The sequence below is a fragment of the Chiloscyllium punctatum genome, chromosome 1 (genome assembly GCF_047496795.1).
Source record: "Chiloscyllium punctatum isolate Juve2018m chromosome 1, sChiPun1.3, whole genome shotgun sequence".
NCBI lineage: Eukaryota > Metazoa > Chordata > Chondrichthyes > Orectolobiformes > Hemiscylliidae > Chiloscyllium > Chiloscyllium punctatum.
In genome coordinates this window covers 66,068,135-66,087,097 of record NC_092739.1, presented here as the reverse complement: position 1 = coordinate 66,087,097, position 18,963 = coordinate 66,068,135, and positions in this window count along the sequence as shown.

The window sequence follows — 18,963 nt, the reverse complement described above, 5'->3', positions numbered from 1 at the left end:
GAATGTTACTTGTCAGCACAAGTTTTGATATTGTCCAGGTCTTGTTGCATTTGGAGATGGATTGCTTGAGTATCAAAGGAGTTGTGAATGGTACTGAACTTTGTGCAATCATCTACAAACATTCCCATTACTGACCCTTATGATGGAGGGAACATGTAATGAAGGAACTGAAGATGGTTGGGCCTAAGGACACCACCCTGAGGAACTCCTGCAGCTGAGATGAATGACCTCCAACAAACACAACTACCTTCCTATATGCCAGGAATGATTCCAACCAATTAAGAGCTTTTCCTGATTCCCATTAACTCCAGTTTTATTTGGGGTTCTTGCTGCTTCACTCAGTCAAAAGATACTTTGATGTCAATGGCAGTTGATTGCACTTCAGCTTTGGAATTTAACTCTTTTGTCTTTGATCAAACCAAGTGAGTCAAGGGCTGAGTGGGCCTGATGGAACCCAAACTGATCATCAGGCTATTGTTAAGTAAGTGGAGCGAAATAGCACTGACAATAATACATTTCATAGGTTTGTTGATGATTGAGAGTAGTAATTGACTGGATTGGATTTGTCCTGCTTTCCATGCACATGAGATACCTGGGCAAGTTTTCATACTGCTGGTTAGATGCCAGTGTTGGCACTGTATCGGAACAGCCTGCCTAGGGGCACCGCTAGCTTTGAAGCATACTTTTTTGGTATTATTGCTGGAATATTGACAGGTACCATGATTTTAAGCATTCAGTGGATCAAATTGACTGAAATCGGCGCCAATGATCTGGTGGAGACTGAGATGAATCAGCCCCTTTGCACTTCCAGCTGAATATTGTTGTGAGTACTTCAGCTTTATCCTTTGCACAGATATGCAGGGCTGACCCATCATTGAAGGTGCGATTATCCATGGAGTCTTCTCTTCAATTGTGTTCGATTGTCCACCAATATTCACAACTGGACATGACAGGACCGCAGAACTTAGATCTGATCCATTAATTGTGGGATCACTTAGCTCTGTCGCTTGCTGCTTAAGCTGTTTGGGATACAGATAGCCCCATGGCAAACTTTCACAAAGTTAACACTTCATTTTTAGGGATGCTGCTCCTGGCATGCCCTCCTGCACTCTTTATTGATCCCGGTTGCTTCCTGGCTTGATGGTAATGGTAGAATGAGGGACATGCTGGGCCATGAGATTGCAGATTGTATTGGAGTATAATTCTGCTGCTGCTGATGGCCCACAGTGCCTCATGGATGCCCAGTGTTGAGTTGCTAATCTGTTCAAAATCTATCCTGTTAGTACAGTGGTAGTGTTACGCAACATGATGGAGGGTATTCTCAATGTGAAGGTGGGACTTTGTCTCCACAAGGACTGTACAGTGGTCACTCTTACCGATACTGACATTGACAGATGTATCTGCAGCAGGAATGAGGTCAAGTATGTTTTTCTCTTGCGTTGCTTCCCTCAACACTTGCCAAAGTCCCAGTCTGGCTGCAATGTCCTTTAATATTTGACCAGTTCAGTCAGTTGTAGTGTTACTGAGCCACTTGTAGTGATTGACACCAAGTCCCTCACTCTCATCCCATGCTCTTGACTACTCTCAGTGCATCTTCCAAGTGGTATTCAACATGGAGGAGCACTGATGGATTAGTTGACAGGACTGTGGAATTATATGGTAATTAGGAAGAGATTTCTTGCCTATGCTTGTCCTGATGCCATGAGACATCATTTGCTCTGGATTCAATGTTGAAGATTTCCAGGATAATACTCTCCTGACTGTGTAGCATTGTGCTGCTACCTCTGGGTCTGCCTTGTCAGGGGGTCAGAATATCCAAGAGATGGTGATCTCGAGGACATTGGGTGGAATCGTACAGTGGTCTGAGTGATGAGGACTGTGGTGACATTTGTAACAGAATTGGACAAGAAGTCTGGTGAGGCCCACTTCAATATTGAGCACCTTGGACCAGCTTTTATGTTTTCAGCAAGCCGTGAGGTGACAGTCTCATGAGGAAGCAGTGAGTTGCCACTTAGGGGGAAATTATTGCTTGTTAACAGCTTAACTTGCCTCATTAATATTCAGCTTCCAAACATACCAGACAGATTACAGTCTAGAAATCTCACCACGAAAACTGAGTGGGCACCTGACCACTTTGGTTTGCTGCTAGTTCTGAAGGACTCCATATTGCTGATGGCCCAACAGTATCACAGACCCTGATCCACAGGTGTACTGTCCACATACACCTCTCTGGAGTCACACATAGGCCATTGCAGAGGCTGAGTGCCAGCTCTCTGATACCTCCTTCTATCTCCCCTTGGATTATGACCCCACCATGTAACAGCAGGCCATTGTGTCCACTACGGTCACTGACCTCACTTGATCTGGTGAACGCGCCCCTTCCCCACCTCCAAACCACTGCCTGATAGTCCCCCAGCCCCACACAGCTCACTCTACCTCCTTCCCAAGATTCACAAACAGGACTGCCTGGGAAGACCCATTCTGCGCCTGCCCCACAGAACTCACCTCTTCGCAGTTTTTTTTCACCCGTGTCCAGTCCTTTCCCACGTATATCTGGGATTCCTTTGAATATTTATGTCAGTTTCAGAATTTCCAGTTTGCCGGCACCAGCTGCCTTCTCTTTCTTATGGATGTGCAATCCCTTTACACGTCCATCCCCCCCCCCCAGGATGGTCTCAGGGCTCTCTGCTACTTCCTGGAGCAAAGGCCTAACCATCCCCACTCATCATGACCCTTCTCTGCTTCACCAAGCTTGTCCTCACCCTCAACAGTTTCTCTTGTAACTTATCTCATTTTCTTCAGATCAATGGGGTGTCCATGGCTACTCCCATGGGCCCTAGTTATGCCTGTCTCTTTGGGCACATGGAACACATTCCTTGTTCCAGTCCTATTCTGTCCCCACTCACAACTCCTTCTCCAAAATATTGATGATATTGATGCTTCTCTCTCTCATCCAGAATTGGAAATGTTCATCAATTTCACTTCCAATTTCTAATCCACTCTCACCTTCACATGGTCCATCTCCGATTTCCCCCTTCCTTTCTTAAACATCGCTGTTTCCATTTCTGGGGATAGGCTGGCCACCAATATCACTTACAAACCCACCGATTCCCATAGTTACCTTGACAATACATCCTTACACCATATTTCCTGTAAAGGCTCTATTCCATTCTCTCGGTTCCTCTTTCTCCATTGCATCATTCTGATGATGCCACCTTCAAAAAGGGAGCCTCTGAAATGTCAACCTTCTTCCTTAAACCAAGAATTCCCCAGCACCATAGTTGAGAGGGCCCTCAGGCTGGGCTGAATCATCTCCTGCATCCCCTCCTCATGCCCTGTCTTCCCTCCGTTAGGGATCGTTAGGGACCCCTTGTCCTCACCTAACATCCCACCAGCACTCACATCCATTAGCCACCATTTCTACCACTTTCAGTGGTTGCCACCATCTGACACATATTCTCCTCCCATCCCATGTCAGTGTTCTGCAAGGACCACGCCTCTGGGATCTCCCTAGTTCACTTCTCCTTCACTCCCCACAACCCCATGACACCATCCCCTGCAACCACTGAATATATAGCACTTGCCCATTTACTTTCTCCCTCCTCAGTTTACCTGCACATCATCCAATCTCGTCTACTGCATTCGTTGCTCACAATGTGGTCTCCTCTACATTAGGGAAGCAAAACATTGACTGGGTGACTGCTTTGCAGAACATCTGACTTCTGTTCGCAAAAAGGACCCTGAGCTTCCAGGAGTTGCCTCCTACCTTAACTCACTATCCTGTTCCTGGACAACATCTCTGTCTCAGGTTTGTTGCAGTGCTCCAGCGAAGCTCAGTGCAAGAACAACACCTCATTTTCTGCTGGGGGACCTGCAGTCTTCTGGACTCAATATGAGTTCAACAGTTTTACAGTTTGAGGCACCTTCTCCCAAGTCCTTACCCCAACCCCACACACTAGGCCTTGTTATCACATGGACTGCTATTACGCCCCACCCATTATTAGCCACTAACAGTCCCCATTAGCAGTCATTCATTCTCCAAGGCTGACTGTTATCAACTCCTTTGTCTATCCAACTGTTCTTCTCTTTCTTTGGGCTGTATCTCCACCTATCATTTACTCCTTACCCCCACCCTATCTTCTGCATAAAAAGCAACATTTTCCTAGCTACCATCAGTACTAAAGAAGGGTCACTGAACCTGAAACATTAACTCTGATTTCTGTCCACAAACACTGCCAGAACCGATGAGATTTTGCGGTATGTTCTGTTTTTATGTTTGCTGTTGTTGTTGCTTCAGCCTGGATCTCTGTGTCCTTCTCTGGAGTGAGAATATCACACTGTTACGTTTCCTGGTAGACATTAATCAATCCTTATTGTCTTATTGTTACACATAATGTTTAATTCTCAACACTACTTCCACCCAAGTGTCAGTAAATGTCTCTTAATGTATGATTCAAATAATTATTCAATCAGTGGCCTCCACCAGTACATACATAATTTGTACCATTAAAACTCTGCTCTCACCAAATTCATACTAATTAAGGTGCATGAAAAATACATTAAAGAAGTAACAGGACAAATGGACTTAATTGTTGGAAAGAAGTTTTAATATCATTATAATATTACTATAATCATAATTATACAAATTGAAGAACAATTTCTACTGTAAATTTAAAACAGAGTAGTCAATAGCAGAATAAAAAACAGAAATTGCTGGAAAAATTCAGCAGGTCTGGCAGCATCTGTAGAGAGAAACCAAAGTTAATTTTTTGGGTCCACAACCCTTCCTCAGAACACAATTAATACTGGACACCAAGTAAAGAGAATCTAAAGAAGTTGACATTAGAAGTGAAAATATTTATTTAGAAATATTGAATGTTAATGAATAGGCAAATACCATCCCAGATATAATCTTCTCATTACAATTCTACATAAACTCATTTCACTTTTTTCACTGAGGTTTAATAAGAAATTGTGAACAAGGGATGTTGGCAAAGTTCCCTTTTAATTTTGGCAATGTATTAATTTTCTAGGAGTGATTTGTTCATTTAGTGTAGTCAAATAAAGAGGGTATTAAATACAGATATGTCACTGCTTTGATGTTAGCAATTACAGTTGTTGTACAAATCTGATAGATTCATACCTCATGGTCATTTTAAACATATGAGAGTAGATTTATGTTTTTACTGTTTGGGTGGTTAACCCAAGGCATATGCCTTAGAAGAAGATAATGCAGTGGAACAGATCAATCAACAATTGATTTTCATTGTCTGTGATGAAGATGCAAATGTAGACTTTTGTCTGTTGGATTGATCCCATACTGTCACTGAGCAATATCTCACTTATACTCTCATACAGTGTTGAGACATTAGCCAGTCAATCCAACATTCAGTAAGATGAGCTGCTTTGACAAAAGTCTGTGATAATTACATCTTGGAACGCTATAGCTAAATCATTGGATTATGCTTCTCATCTGCTGGTTGTCCCTTTTTTGATTCTATAGCCTTTTGGTTGTCTAAGAGGGTGGGTGTTTGTACTGCTCACTGAGAGGCAGCACTGCGTTGATAGACTGCTGCTGTTCTCAGAATGATAAGGAAAACATTTCTGGATCTCCAAGGATGAGGGAAGTTGTAGAAAGTAAGATGGAACAGAAAAAGAATGTGCATGACAGACACCTAGTGGTTTATACAATTAAAAACCATGCTGATTGTAAAGGGGTCAAAGGAGATTCGGAAAAACAAATAAGAGAAGCAAAGAAAGAATATTAGGAGACACTGCAGCTAACAAAAAAAGGAATCCAAGACACTTTTGCAACCAGAAAAAAGAACATAGGAACAAGAGTAGGCCATTCAGCCCATCGTGCCTGCCCTGCCATTCAATACAATCATGGCTGATCGAAAACTTCAATGCCATTTACCACCCTATCCTCATAACCCTGTACATCACTGGTAGTCAGAATTCTATCAATCTCTACATTAAACATACTCAAAGGCTGAGCCTCCACAGTCCTCAGTGGTAAAGAATTCCAAAGATTCACAACTTTCTGAGTAAAATAATTTATCCTTCTCTTAGACCTAGGTAACATCGCCCTTATTTTGAAATTGTCCCCCCTGGTTTTAGATTCCCAACCAGAGTGCTAATCTGACCTGCATCTATCCTGTCTGTCACTTTAAATATTTATAGGTTTCAAAGAGATCACACCTTCATCTTTGAATCAAAGAAATAACGACACAGTTTGTCAAATCTCTCTTCATAGAACAGTCCTACTATCATGGGAACAAGTCTGGTGACCCTTCACTGCACTCCCTCTATGGTAATAATAGCTTTCCTGAGGTAAGGAGTCCAAAACTGTACACAGTTAATAAACCTCTTATACAACTGAAATAAGACTTCAATACTGTTCTTGAATTCTCTTACTATAAAGACTAACATTCCATTAGCCTTCCTAATAACCTGCTATACCTACATATTATCCTTTAGCAACTTACACTGATTCTACAGTTTCCAACCTTTACCATTTAAGAAATAATCTGGACAATCGCATTTCCTGCCAAAATGGATAACCTATTGTAGTAATTGTAACAAGGTCAGTCAGGTCTACCTCATAGAATATGAGTTCCCTGGTTGGGGCTGTTAATCTGGATGAATCAGGGAGCCCTGGCTGACAGATAGAAACAGGAGTGTCTCAGATTCTGTTTTGGATTCTGGGCAATCCAAGATGGAGGACGGGAAAAATTCATGGGTGTTAATAGCTGCTCCTTTTTTTGAGGTATTATAGGTGCTGGAGGTGATTTCCTTGAATTCCAGGAGGAGCAATTACAGTTTTGTATGCTGTTGCATTGTTTTGGAACTTTGGAAAAAAAGTCAAAACAACAGCAGTTTTAAAAGGGAGAAGAACAGACAAAGGAAGCACATGGTGAGGACAGTGCAGGAGAGAGAGAGATAGATAGAGAGAGAGAGAGAGAGAGAGAGAGAGAGAGAGACAGTGCCTGCATAGTTACTGCCTTTGCTGTTTTGAATTCATGTATTGCAGGACATTGGAGTGCATCTGGGAAAATTAACAAACAGCGAAATTCACAATTAATCTTGGAGGAACCTGTTTGGGCCAAGTTCACAGCACAGAGTCAGATAAGTTAATTGTTCCTTTCAGTGTGTCCAATAGAAAGGCTGCAGTAGTGAGTAGAGTGGGTTCTTTCTTGTTTATATGTTTTTGGAGATATGTCTCTTGATTTGTATTGAAATAAAATGCCCCTTGCATTGAAATAAATGCAGTTTAATTTATTAGTCCTACCTTGTCCCTGCCTGCCCTGACTGTTTGACTCACTTCTGTTCTCAACTGTACCAGTCTCAGATTGATCTCTTTCCTCACTATCTCTTTAGGTCCCCCCCCCCCACCCACCCACCTTATTAGCTTAAATCCTCCTGAGCAGCTCTAGCAAATTTCCCTGCCAGTATATTAGACCCCTTCCAATTTAGGTGCAATCTGTCCTTCTTGTACAGGTCACTGCTACCCCAAAAGAGATCCCAATGATCCCAAAAATGTGAATCCTTCTCCCATACACCAACTCCTCAGCCATGCATTCATCTGCTCTATCCTTCTATTCCTGCCCTCACTAGCTCCTAGCACTGGGAGTATTCCAGATATTACTACCCTTGAGGACCTCCTTTTTAAATTTCTGCATAATTCTCTGTAGTCTCCCTTCAGAATCTCAACCTCTTCCCTTCCTATATCATTGGTTCCAATGTGGACAATGACCTCTTGCTGGCCCCTCTTCCCCGTGAGAACATTCTGCACCCTCTCTGAGACATCTTTGATCCTGGCACCAGGGAAACAACACACCATTCTGCTTTTTCTCTACTGGCCACAGAAACATCTGCCTGTACCTCTGACGATATAATCCCCTAACACAATTGATCTCTTGCAAGCCGGCGTATCCCTCGTTGCATTAGAGCTAGATAGTCACAAGTGAAGTGCCGGAAGACTGGATGTTGGCAAATGTGATGCCACTGTTGATAAGTGTGGTAAGGACAAGCCAGGGAACTATAGACCAGTGAGCCTGACCTCGGTGGTGGGCAAGTTGTTGGAGGGAATCCTGAGGGACAGGATGTACATGTATTTGGAAAGGCAAGGACTGATTAGGGATAATCAACATGGTTTTGTGTGTGGGAAATCATGTCTCACAAGCTTGATTGTGTTTTTTGAAGAAGTAACAAAGAGGATTGATGAGGGCAGAGCAGTAGATGTGATCTATATGGACTTCAGTAAGTCGTTCAACAAGATTCGCCATGAGAGACTGATTAGCAAGGTTAGATCTCATGGAATACAGGGAGAACTAGCCATTTGGATACAGAACTGGCTCAAAGGTAGAAGACAGAGGGTGGTGGTGGAGGGTTGTTTTTCAGACTGAAGGCCTGTGACCAGTGGAGTGCCACAAGGATCGGTGCTGGGTCCTCTACTTTTTGTCATTTACATAAATGATTTGAATGCGAGAGTAAGAGGCACAGTTAGTAAGTTTGCAGATGACACCAAAATTGGAGGTGTAGTGGACAGCGAAGAGGGTTACCTCAGATTACAACAGGGCCTTGACCAGATGGGCCAATGGGCTCTGAAGTGGCAGATGGAGTTTAATTCAGATGAATGCGAGGTGCTGCAATTTGGGAAAGCAAATCTTAGCAGGATTTATACACTTAATGGTAAGGTCCTAGGGCGTGTTGCTGAACAAAGAGACCTTGGAGTGCAGGTTCATAGTCCTTGAAAGTGGAGTCGCAGGTAGATAGGATAATGAAGAAGGCATTTGGTATGCTTTCCTTTATTGGTCAGAGTATTGAGTACAGGAGTTGGGAGGTCATGTTGCGGCCATACAGGACATTGGTTAGGCCACTGTTGGAATAATGCATGCAATTCTGGTCTCCTTCCTATTAGAAAGATGTTGTGAAACTTGAAAGGGTTCAGAAAAGATTTACCAGGATGCTGCCAGGGTTGGAGGACTTGAGCTGTCAGGAGAGGTTGAACAGGCTGGGGCTGTTTTCCCTGGAGCGTCGGAGGCTGAGGGGTGACCTTATAGAGGTTTACAAAATTATGAGGGGCATGGATAGGGTAAATAGGCATAGTCTTTTCCCTGGGGTCAGGGAGTCCAGAACTAGAGGGCATAGGTTTAGGATGAGAGGGGAAAGATATAAAAGAGACCTAAGGGGCAACCTTTTCACACAGGAGGGTGGTACAGGTATGGAATGAGCTGCCAGAGGATGTGGTGGAGGCTGGTACAATTGCAACATTTAAGAGGCATTTGGATGGGTATATGTATAGGAAGGGTTTGGAGGGCTATGGGCCGGGTGCTGGCAGGTGGGACTAGATTGGGTTGGGGTGTCTGGTTGGCATGGACGGGTTGAACCGAAGGGTCTGTTTCCATGCTGTACATCTCTATGCTCTACTGTGAGAGCTGGCACTGAAGAAACTGGATCAGCATGAAGGGATCTCCACATGTAATTGAAGGGTGACTTGGCGATGGGATGCCAGCCTCTATCTCGTTATTTCAACTACATGTTTCTGTATTATATTTCATGTGTTATGTCCTTGCCCATTCATGTCGCTGTGCAACCTCTTCTGAATCCACTTTTCATCTTACCTACAACATATCATTTCCACTTAGTTTTGTATAACCTTCAGCTCTGGAATAATTACATTTGGTGTCCACCTTCAAATCATTGATATATATTGTGAATAGTTGGGGCCCTTAATACTGCTCCTTGTATTGCCCTAGTAATTACAGCCTGCCAATGTGAAAATGACCCATTTACATCTAGGTTCTGTTTTCTTTCTGTTAACCAATCATTAATCCATATTTCCCTCCCCTCCCCTATTAGTGTTCTGAAAAGACCACTCCCTCCGTGACTTCCTCGTCAGGTTCACACCCCCACCAACCCAACCTCCACTCCCGGCACCTTCCCCTGCAACTGCAAGAAATACAAAACTTGCACCCAAACCTCCCCCCTTACTTCCCTCCAAGGCCCCAAGGGATCTTTCCATATCCACCACAAATTCACCTGCACCTCCACACACATCATTTACTGCATCCGCTGCACCCAATGTAGCCTCCTCTATATTGGGGAGACAGGCCGCCTACTTGTGGAACATTTCAGAGAACACCTCTGGGACACCCGGACCAACCAACCCAACCACCCCGTGGCTCAACACTTCAACTCCCCCTCCCACTCCACCAAGGACATGCAGGTCCTTGGACTCTTCCATTGCCAGACCATAGCAACATGATGGCTGGAGGAAGAGTGCCTCAGCGTCCGCCAAGGAACCCTCCAACCACAAGGGATGAACTCAGATTTCTCCAGTTTCCTAATTTCCCCTCCTCCCACCTTGTCTCAGTCCCAACCCTCAAACTCAGCACCACCTTCCTAACCTGCAATCTTCTTCCTGACCTCTCCGCTCCCACCCCCACTCTGGCCTATCACCCTCACCTTAACCTCCTTCCACCTATCGCATTTCCAACGCCCCTCCCCCAAGTCCCTCCTCCCTACCTTTTATCTTAGCCTGCTTGGCACACTCTCCTCATTCCTGAAGAAGGGCTCATGCCCGAAACGTTGATTCTCCTGCTCCTTGGATGCTGCCTGACCTGCTGCGCTTTTCCAGCAACACGTTCTCAGTTCCAATCATTAATCCATAGCAATGCATTTTTAAAAATCCCCTGTTCTTGAATCCTGTTCTTTAAATTCCTTCTAACCTCCCTGAAATCGTCTATTAAGACCTCATCCCTATAAAAACATTTGCTGTTGGTACCAATATGGACCATGATTTCTGACAGATCCCACCCCCTCATGAGGATGTCCTATAGCTTCTCCATGAGATCTATGACCCTGGCACCAGCGAGGTAACACAACATGCTGGACTCATTTATATGACCACAGACATCTCTGCTTGAGCCTTTTATTAAGGAATCCCCTTTAACTGTTACTCTTTCATTCTTCTCCTTTGCCCACAGTAAAGCTCATGGATGCGGAGTTGCTGCTCAAGTTCTGAACCCCAGAGCTCATGTTTGTGCAGCCTGTGATACCTTCCTGCTGCTCTGTTTGTCAGGGACACTTGCTGTGTCCATTACTTACATATACCTCAGGATGTGCACTCTGTTTGGCCCTTCTGACCTGCCATCCCACAACACTAAAAACCCCTTGTTACCCATAAAATTAATACAGATTTGTTTTGAAAACTTATCCAAACTCTTCTTCAAAAAATAAAAAAAGTTCGGAGACTTAAACACAAACTTAATATCAAACTTTCACATTGATGATTGGAAGTATTAACCAAATCTATTTATATGAATACAGGAATTAGGAATTACGAGTGGGAGTAGGCAATTCAGCACTTCAAGCCCATTCTACCATTTAACATGAGCATGGCTGATCTCATCCTGGTCTCCACTTTCCTGCCTGTTCCCCATAACCCTTTATTCCACTCTTGATCAGAAATATATCTATTTCTTTCTTGAATCTATTGATCGATTCTGCCTCTACCACCTGGTGGAGCAGCAAGTTCCACAGATCCACAACCCTCTGAGAGAAGTATTTTCTCTTCATCGCAGTTTTGAACCTACCTCCTCTCACTCTATACCAATGCTCTCTTGTTCAAGACTGTCCCACAAGGGGAAATCATCTGTTCAACCTCCACTTTATCAATCCCTTTTAGCAAGCCACAATCATTCCTCCCTCCTTCTTCTGAGCCCTAGTGAGTACAAGCCCAAGCTATTCAACCGCTGCTTGTATGACAGCCCTTTCATCCCTGGGATCAACCTGGTGAACCTCCTCTGAACTGCCTTCAGTAATACCACATCCTTCATCAAGTATGGAGACCAAAACTAAACATAGTATTCCAGATGTGATCTCACCAGTGCCTTATATAATTGTAAGAACACTTCTTTACTTTTATAATCCAGTACTTTTGCAATAAACTCCAGGATTCTATTGCTTTTCTTATTAAGTGCTGCACCTGCATACCCACTTTCTGCGATCCATGCGCGAGAACACCCAGGTCCCTCTGCACTGACGCACTTTGAAGCTGCTTCCCATTTAAATAATAAATTAGCCTTTTATTTTTCTGGCCAAAATGGATGACCTCACACTGATCCACACTAATTTTGCCTTTAATCCCTTCAGTTTACTTAATTCCTTCTCCCCCTAGTTATAGTAGTTTCACAAAGTTCCTCTGATGGAAGCAATCAGCTGTTTTCCCTGCACTCATGGCACCATTGCCATCATTGGTCTCAGTGCAGGTAGGCCACTTGATCTGCACTTTATTTCTCTCTCCTGGTCACCTCTCACTCTGAAGACTTTATTTCCTCCAGGAAAGCTTAAATAATGCACCTCTTTCCCACTCTGCCTGGAATTCCCACTTAGAGTCATAGAGATGTACAGAATGGAAACAAACCCTTTCATCCAACTTGTCAATAATGACCAGATACCTTAAATAAATCTAGTCACATTTACTAGCATTTGGCCCATACCTTTCTAAACCCTTACTATTCATATACCCATCCAGATGTCTTTCAAGTGTCATAATTGTACCAGCCTCCACCGTTTCCTCTGGCAGCTCATTCCAAACAAGCACCACCCTCTGTGTGAAAAAGTTGCCCCTTAGGCCTCTTTTAAATATTACCCATCTCAGCTAGTTTTGGACTCCCCCACCCTGGAGATAAGACCATGTCTGTTTATCCTATCCATACCCCTCATGATTTTATAAAACTCTGTAAGGTCACCCCTCAGCCTCTGATGTTCCAGGGAAAATAGCCCCAGTCTATTCATTCCTGATGAAAGGCTTATGCCTGAAACATCGACTGTCCTGCTCCATGGATGTTGCCTGACCTGCTTTGCCTTTCCAGCGCCAGACATTTTGACTCTGATCTCCAGCATCTGCAGTCCTCACTTTCTCGCTGTCTGGATTAACATCCCAGTGATAATACCAAAAGGCTATCTGTGAATTTAACTTCAGCTAAAACCAGGAGCCTGTCCACCTGTAACACTTCAGCAACCTAACAATTCGAACGCAAGCACTGGGAATTCCCAAATAGAATTTCTGCAGTCTTGTTCACCTGTTCAATCATATGGTGACATTTTGTATTTGGTTTCAGTGTTCTCCTCAACAGCAACTCATATTACTGTCCTTTTTACAGAATTTCTTTTTGTTTCAAATCTTTACCTTAGACAACTTTTCTTAGCTGCCATGTTAAATGGATCCAAGCCAGATGGTGAAGTATGAAACAAGATGGCGGGTTTATTGACAGGATGCAGACTTGCAGTTCTTGCCTTCAATTTATAATTGCTGTGTTCCCTGCTGACTCTCTTTATAAATTATTTTTAATTTTATTTTTATAGAGCCTCTTCAGATATGTTATGACATACCTCTATGGTAGATGGGACTTAAACCTGGACCTCCAGTCCCAAAGGGTGCCATTCACTATGCCAACCAACACTAGATTGTGTTTAAACAACATATTATGAGACATCTGGACCTTCTGGCTCAGAGACAGGGATGCCACCACTGCACCATGAGCGCCTCTCTGACTCTTTGTGTTTGATCCTAGTCCTTAATCAAGCAAGTTTTACCATTGCTGCATCTTGAACAAGAAATGGTAACCGTGATGTGGAGTAGCCGGTGTTGGACTGGGGTGGACAAATAACCCGGTGTTGTGTGATTTTTAACTTTCATCAAGAAAGCTCAACAAGTTATCAGCAGATAACCTTCTTTCTCCATTATGTGGTCTCTTGGATGCACAGCCTGAATATGGCTGAAGCAGATTCAGTAGTGGCATTCAAATGGGAACTTGATCATCATGTGAAAAGGAACAGTTTTCAAGTTTAAGCAAAGGAGTAGCTATCCGATGACTTGTTTCCACAGAAGACTGACACACACACTGAGCTGAATGGCCTCTGTGAGCTATAACCCATCCTATTGTTAAGTGACTCTTTCTGATTTGCATGCAGCTTTTTTGGACGTGTTGACAGTAATTATTCTGTCACCAGTCCCTTCCCAGTAATTCTGAACCAGCCGTTTCTGGAAAGGGTCCCATTCACTGACAAAGACAGAAATCCTTCTTTCTCCTATTGCACACAGTGTAAGTTCCAACTCAGCATCTGGGAATCTGCGCATGCAGGAACAAGAACTTTTCAGCTTACTGGAAAATTGAGGCTCTAATCCCTTTCCCTTGTAGGCAAGATTACACCCAAAAAATGCCTGTCAGTTTGAAAAGTGCTCCGTCTGGTAGGCCACTATACTGTGAAATTTTGTACGAATTAGATACTGGACTGATTATGACAGAAAAAAAGCTGTCAGGACTTCTTATGCCAAGCCAACCAATACCAAGTAAGATTTTAGCGATGTGTAATTTAACTCACACAGAGAACAAAACCCACATCATGTTTTTTTTCAGATTTATTTGTGTGAAAAAACAGAGCCTGCGTTTCTCCTCTCCAACCTAAGGTGTTGTGGGATAACACATTGCCTACCTAGTTGGGCTGGTGTTATCCAAGTGAATCTCTTGGGCTCAACATTGTGTTAATATTTTTGCCACGGTCCTGACGGTGCTTGGTAGCTCAGTGGGAGGGATTTGACGGTAATTGATGGTTACTATAGCATCCCCATTGCTACAGCAGGCATCACCCTCACTGTTCCAATGGGGAAAAAAAAGAATCAATGACTAGAAATATTAAATAGGTAATTTCTCTCTCCATATTTAGGCATTTTGCAGCAGCCTACTAAAGATTCTAGCAATGTTGTCTGGTAACACTGGTCATCTATTAAATGTTGGTGTTGACCATATCCAGCATTGCTGAGATGATAATGGAAAATGAGGTGAAACTCTGGTGTTATCATCTCCTTTCAATGCATTGGCTCAAATCTCACCACCTGCTTCATATGCCTGGTGGCAGTGATGCTCGAAGTCAAAATGGACATGAAGATGCCAAGTTCTTCACGTTATAATTGCGAAGCTGCTGGAACTCTGACAGCTTCTACAAAGACAATCCTAATTCCTATCTACTGCCCACAATTTTGAAACCTATTGAGGGAGGCAACTGATCAGAGTATTTCATCACAATCACCTGGTGAAGGAGCGTCGCTCTGAAAGCTAGTGTGCTTCCAGTTAAACCTGTTGGACTATAACCTGGTGTTGTGTGATTTTTAACAGAGTTTTCTAGGTGGCAAAAAGCTAAAATAGTTTGAACCAAAGAGACTCGGAGACTATGTACTTACTCACAAATAGTTCAGAAAATCATCAATAAACTAATGGATTCTGACATTTATATCCAGAGAATTTGAATACAAGGGAAGCTATACTTCAGTGGCATAATTTTTGGGGGAAGGTAACAGTGTAGCAGTAATGTCACTGCCTAGGAATCCAAAGGCCCAGGCTATATGGGTTCAAATCCCACCATGGTATGTGATGGTATTTAAATCTAATTAATAAATCTGGAATATAAAGCTAAGCACAGTAACGGTGACCATGACTCTATCATCAGATGATATAGAACTTGTCCAGTTCCCAATGTCAGACTGTCCTTACTTGCTCCAGATCAATACTAATGTGCTTTACTCTTAAATGCCTTCTGAAGTTGCCTACCAAACATTCAGCTCAAGAACATTTAAGGTTCGGCAACAAATATTTATCTTGTGAGTGATGCCCATATCCTATGACAAAATGAAACAAAACACAGTCTTAATTCGACTAGGTCTCGATTATTATGAGCAGTTCTGGGCACCACATATTAGGGTTTATTGGCCTTGAAGGGAGTAAATTTACCAGAATTGCATCTGGACTTGAGGAGCTAAATTGTAGGAGAGGTTACATAAACTGTTCTGCGTTCCCTGAATTTCAGAGAGTTGAATTCCATTGGAATTTATTTGTTCTTTTATTAATCTTTGGAATATGAATATCACTGGTTGAGCCAAGACTTACTGCCTTACCCTTGTTGCCCTTGAGAAGTTGTGCTATAGATAGACCCATGATGCTATTTGGGAGCGAGTTCTAGGATTTTTACCCAATGTCACTGAAGGAACACTGATACATGTCCAAGTCAAAATGGTGAGTGACTTGGAGAGGAGCTTGCAGTTGGTGGTCCCATGTATCTGCTGCCCTTGTCCTTCCAATTGGTATGGTGTGGTCAAAAGAGCCTTGGTGAGTTTATGCAGTGCAACTTGCAAATGGTATATAATGCTTCTACTGAGCGTCAGTGGAGGTGATGAAAGTTGGCAAATATGGTGCCAATCAAGTGGGCTATTTTGTCCTGGATGGTTAAGTTTTTTGAGTGTTCTAGGAGCTGCACACGTCCAGATAAGTGGGGCATATTCCATCACACTCCTGACTTGTGCCTTGTAGATGGACAGGCTTTGGGCAGTCTTCCTAGTCAGGCTATGGGACTAAATAGCTTGTGCCTTATGTATTTCTATGTTAGATCTAGAAAACTTTCCCTTTGTCTGTACTCCCTGTCATGGGTATTGTCTGTTCATAGGTTCACCTGCTGGGCTTTGATTCCTGAGGCTCCTGAAATTATCTTTACTGCCATTCTCTTCTTCCACATAGAAATAGGAACTGTCAATAATAGTATCTATGTAAATTGGTGAAATTTTTCTGAAGTAAATAGAGTCATGTAAAAAAAAAATTGGAGAAATAATCAGACTAATCTGGCATCAACCTAATGAATCTTCTCTGGGCTGCCTCCTGAGAGAAAGGGTCCAAAACTGTTCATAGCTTTTCCAGGTGGGGTCTAACTACTACCTTGTATAGTTTAACAAGACTTTCTTATTTTTATACTTCAGTCTCCTTGAAATAAAGTCCAACACTACATCTGTCTTCCTCTATGTTAGCTTTTTGTGATTTATGCACAATGACCTCCAAATTTCTATGTGCTATAGCTTTTTGCAGTCTTTCTCCCCTTAATAATATTCAACTCCTTCATTCTTCCTGCCTAAGTGTATAATTACATCATTTCCCACATTACATTCCATCTGAAGATCTTTTTGTGTCATCCTCACCATTGTCCTTTCCACCGTTTTTGTGTTATTTGCAATTTGACTAAAGTACATTCTGGATATATTTTGTAAATAATTATGACCCCAACACTGTACGCTATGGTACTCCACAAGTTAAAGATTGCCATCCTGCAAATGCTCCCCCAACTCTGATTCCAACTCTCTGTCTTCTACTAGAGAGTTAGTTAATTTTCTATCGATGTGAATATATTACCTCTAACATCATGGGCTCTTATCATATTAAGTGGCCTTATGTGTGTTACATTATTGTACCCCATTTGAAAATTCAAATATATTGCATCTAATAGTTTCCCCTTTATCTATTCTACTTATTACCTTCTCAAAGAATTCTAGTAAATTTGGCAGGTATGATTTCCCCTTCATGAAGCCATGCTGACTCTACTTGATCATAATATGTATTTCTAAATGCCCTGCTAATATATTCTTTACAATATCCTCCAACATTTTCCCGAATACAGATTTAAGCTAACTCACTTATTTTTGTCTAACTCGTTTTTTCAATAAGGGTGTTACATTAATAATTTCCCAATCCTTTGGGACTTTTTCAGAATCACGGGTTTCTTGGAAGATTAATACCAGTTCATGCATTATCTCTGTAGCTGCTTCCTTTAATATCCCAGGATGCAACCCATCAAGTCCAGGGGATTTATCAGACTTAAGCCCCCTTAATTACCCTTACCTAGTGAATTATTGTAATTATTTCACCCTCCGTTTTGCCCTTTGATAACTTGGCATTTTTACAATGCTATTAGTGTCTTCTACCACAGAGACCAATGCTATTCCCTGGTTACCCCTTATTATTTCTGCAACCTTATTTTCTAAGGGCCTGTGTTTATTTTGGCTTACCTCTTCCTTTTCATACATTTGAATAAGTTCTTACTGTATATTTTTATATTTCTTGCCAGTTTACATTTAAGGTTTATTTTCTCCATCTTTCTTATTTTTTGGTCATCTATACTAGAAGGGTCAGTTATGAGGGGACACAGGAAAGGCATTTTTACCTCGAGGATGATGACAGTCTAGAATGAGCTGTCTGGAAGGTTGGTAGAGGCGAATTGACTCACATTCGTTACAAAGTATCTGGATAAGGTCTTTGTATGTCATAACATTCAAGGCTATGGACCAAGTACTGGTAAATGGGATTAAGTTGAAGTCAGGTGTTTCTCATATGTTGCATTTTATGATTCTATGATTTAATGACTTTTTTTCTTAAAACTCTCCCAATGTTCTGGTTTACCACAACTTTTGCCACATTTTATGTTTTTCCTTCTTTCAATTTGATACTTACCTTAACTTTACTGGTTAATCATGGTTACTTTATCCCCTTCCTAGAATATTCCTTGCTCACTGAGATACATCTAGTTGTGAGTCATGAACAATTTTCTTATAAGTCTGTCTTTACTCTTCAACCCATCTTTCTGTTAAACTGATTTTCTTGTCCAATTCAGCCAATGTTGCCCTCATTCCTCTGTAGTTACCATTGTTTAAGTTTAACATAGTTTCTTTACTCACCCAAATTTCTTGTTTTCACACCAAATGTTAAATTCTACCGTGTTATGGTTGCTATTTCCTGGGGCATCTTTTACGTTGAGATCATTTATTAAACATGCTTCATTACTCAGTACGAGATCCAAAATAGCCTGATTCTAGGGGCTCTAAGGAAGGGTCACTGGACCCAAAACGTTAACTCTGATTTCGTTCCACAGATGCTGCCAGACCTGCTGAGCTTTTCCAGCAACTTCTGTTTGTTTGGCCTGATTCTTGGCTGGATACACAACATATTTTTTCTAGGAATTTGTCCTGAATACATTTTATGAATTCTTCTTCATGCCTACCTCTGTCAATTTGGATTTTGCAATCTACATGAAGATTAGAGTAATCAATAATTAGTGTATTAATTGTTTTTATAATACCTC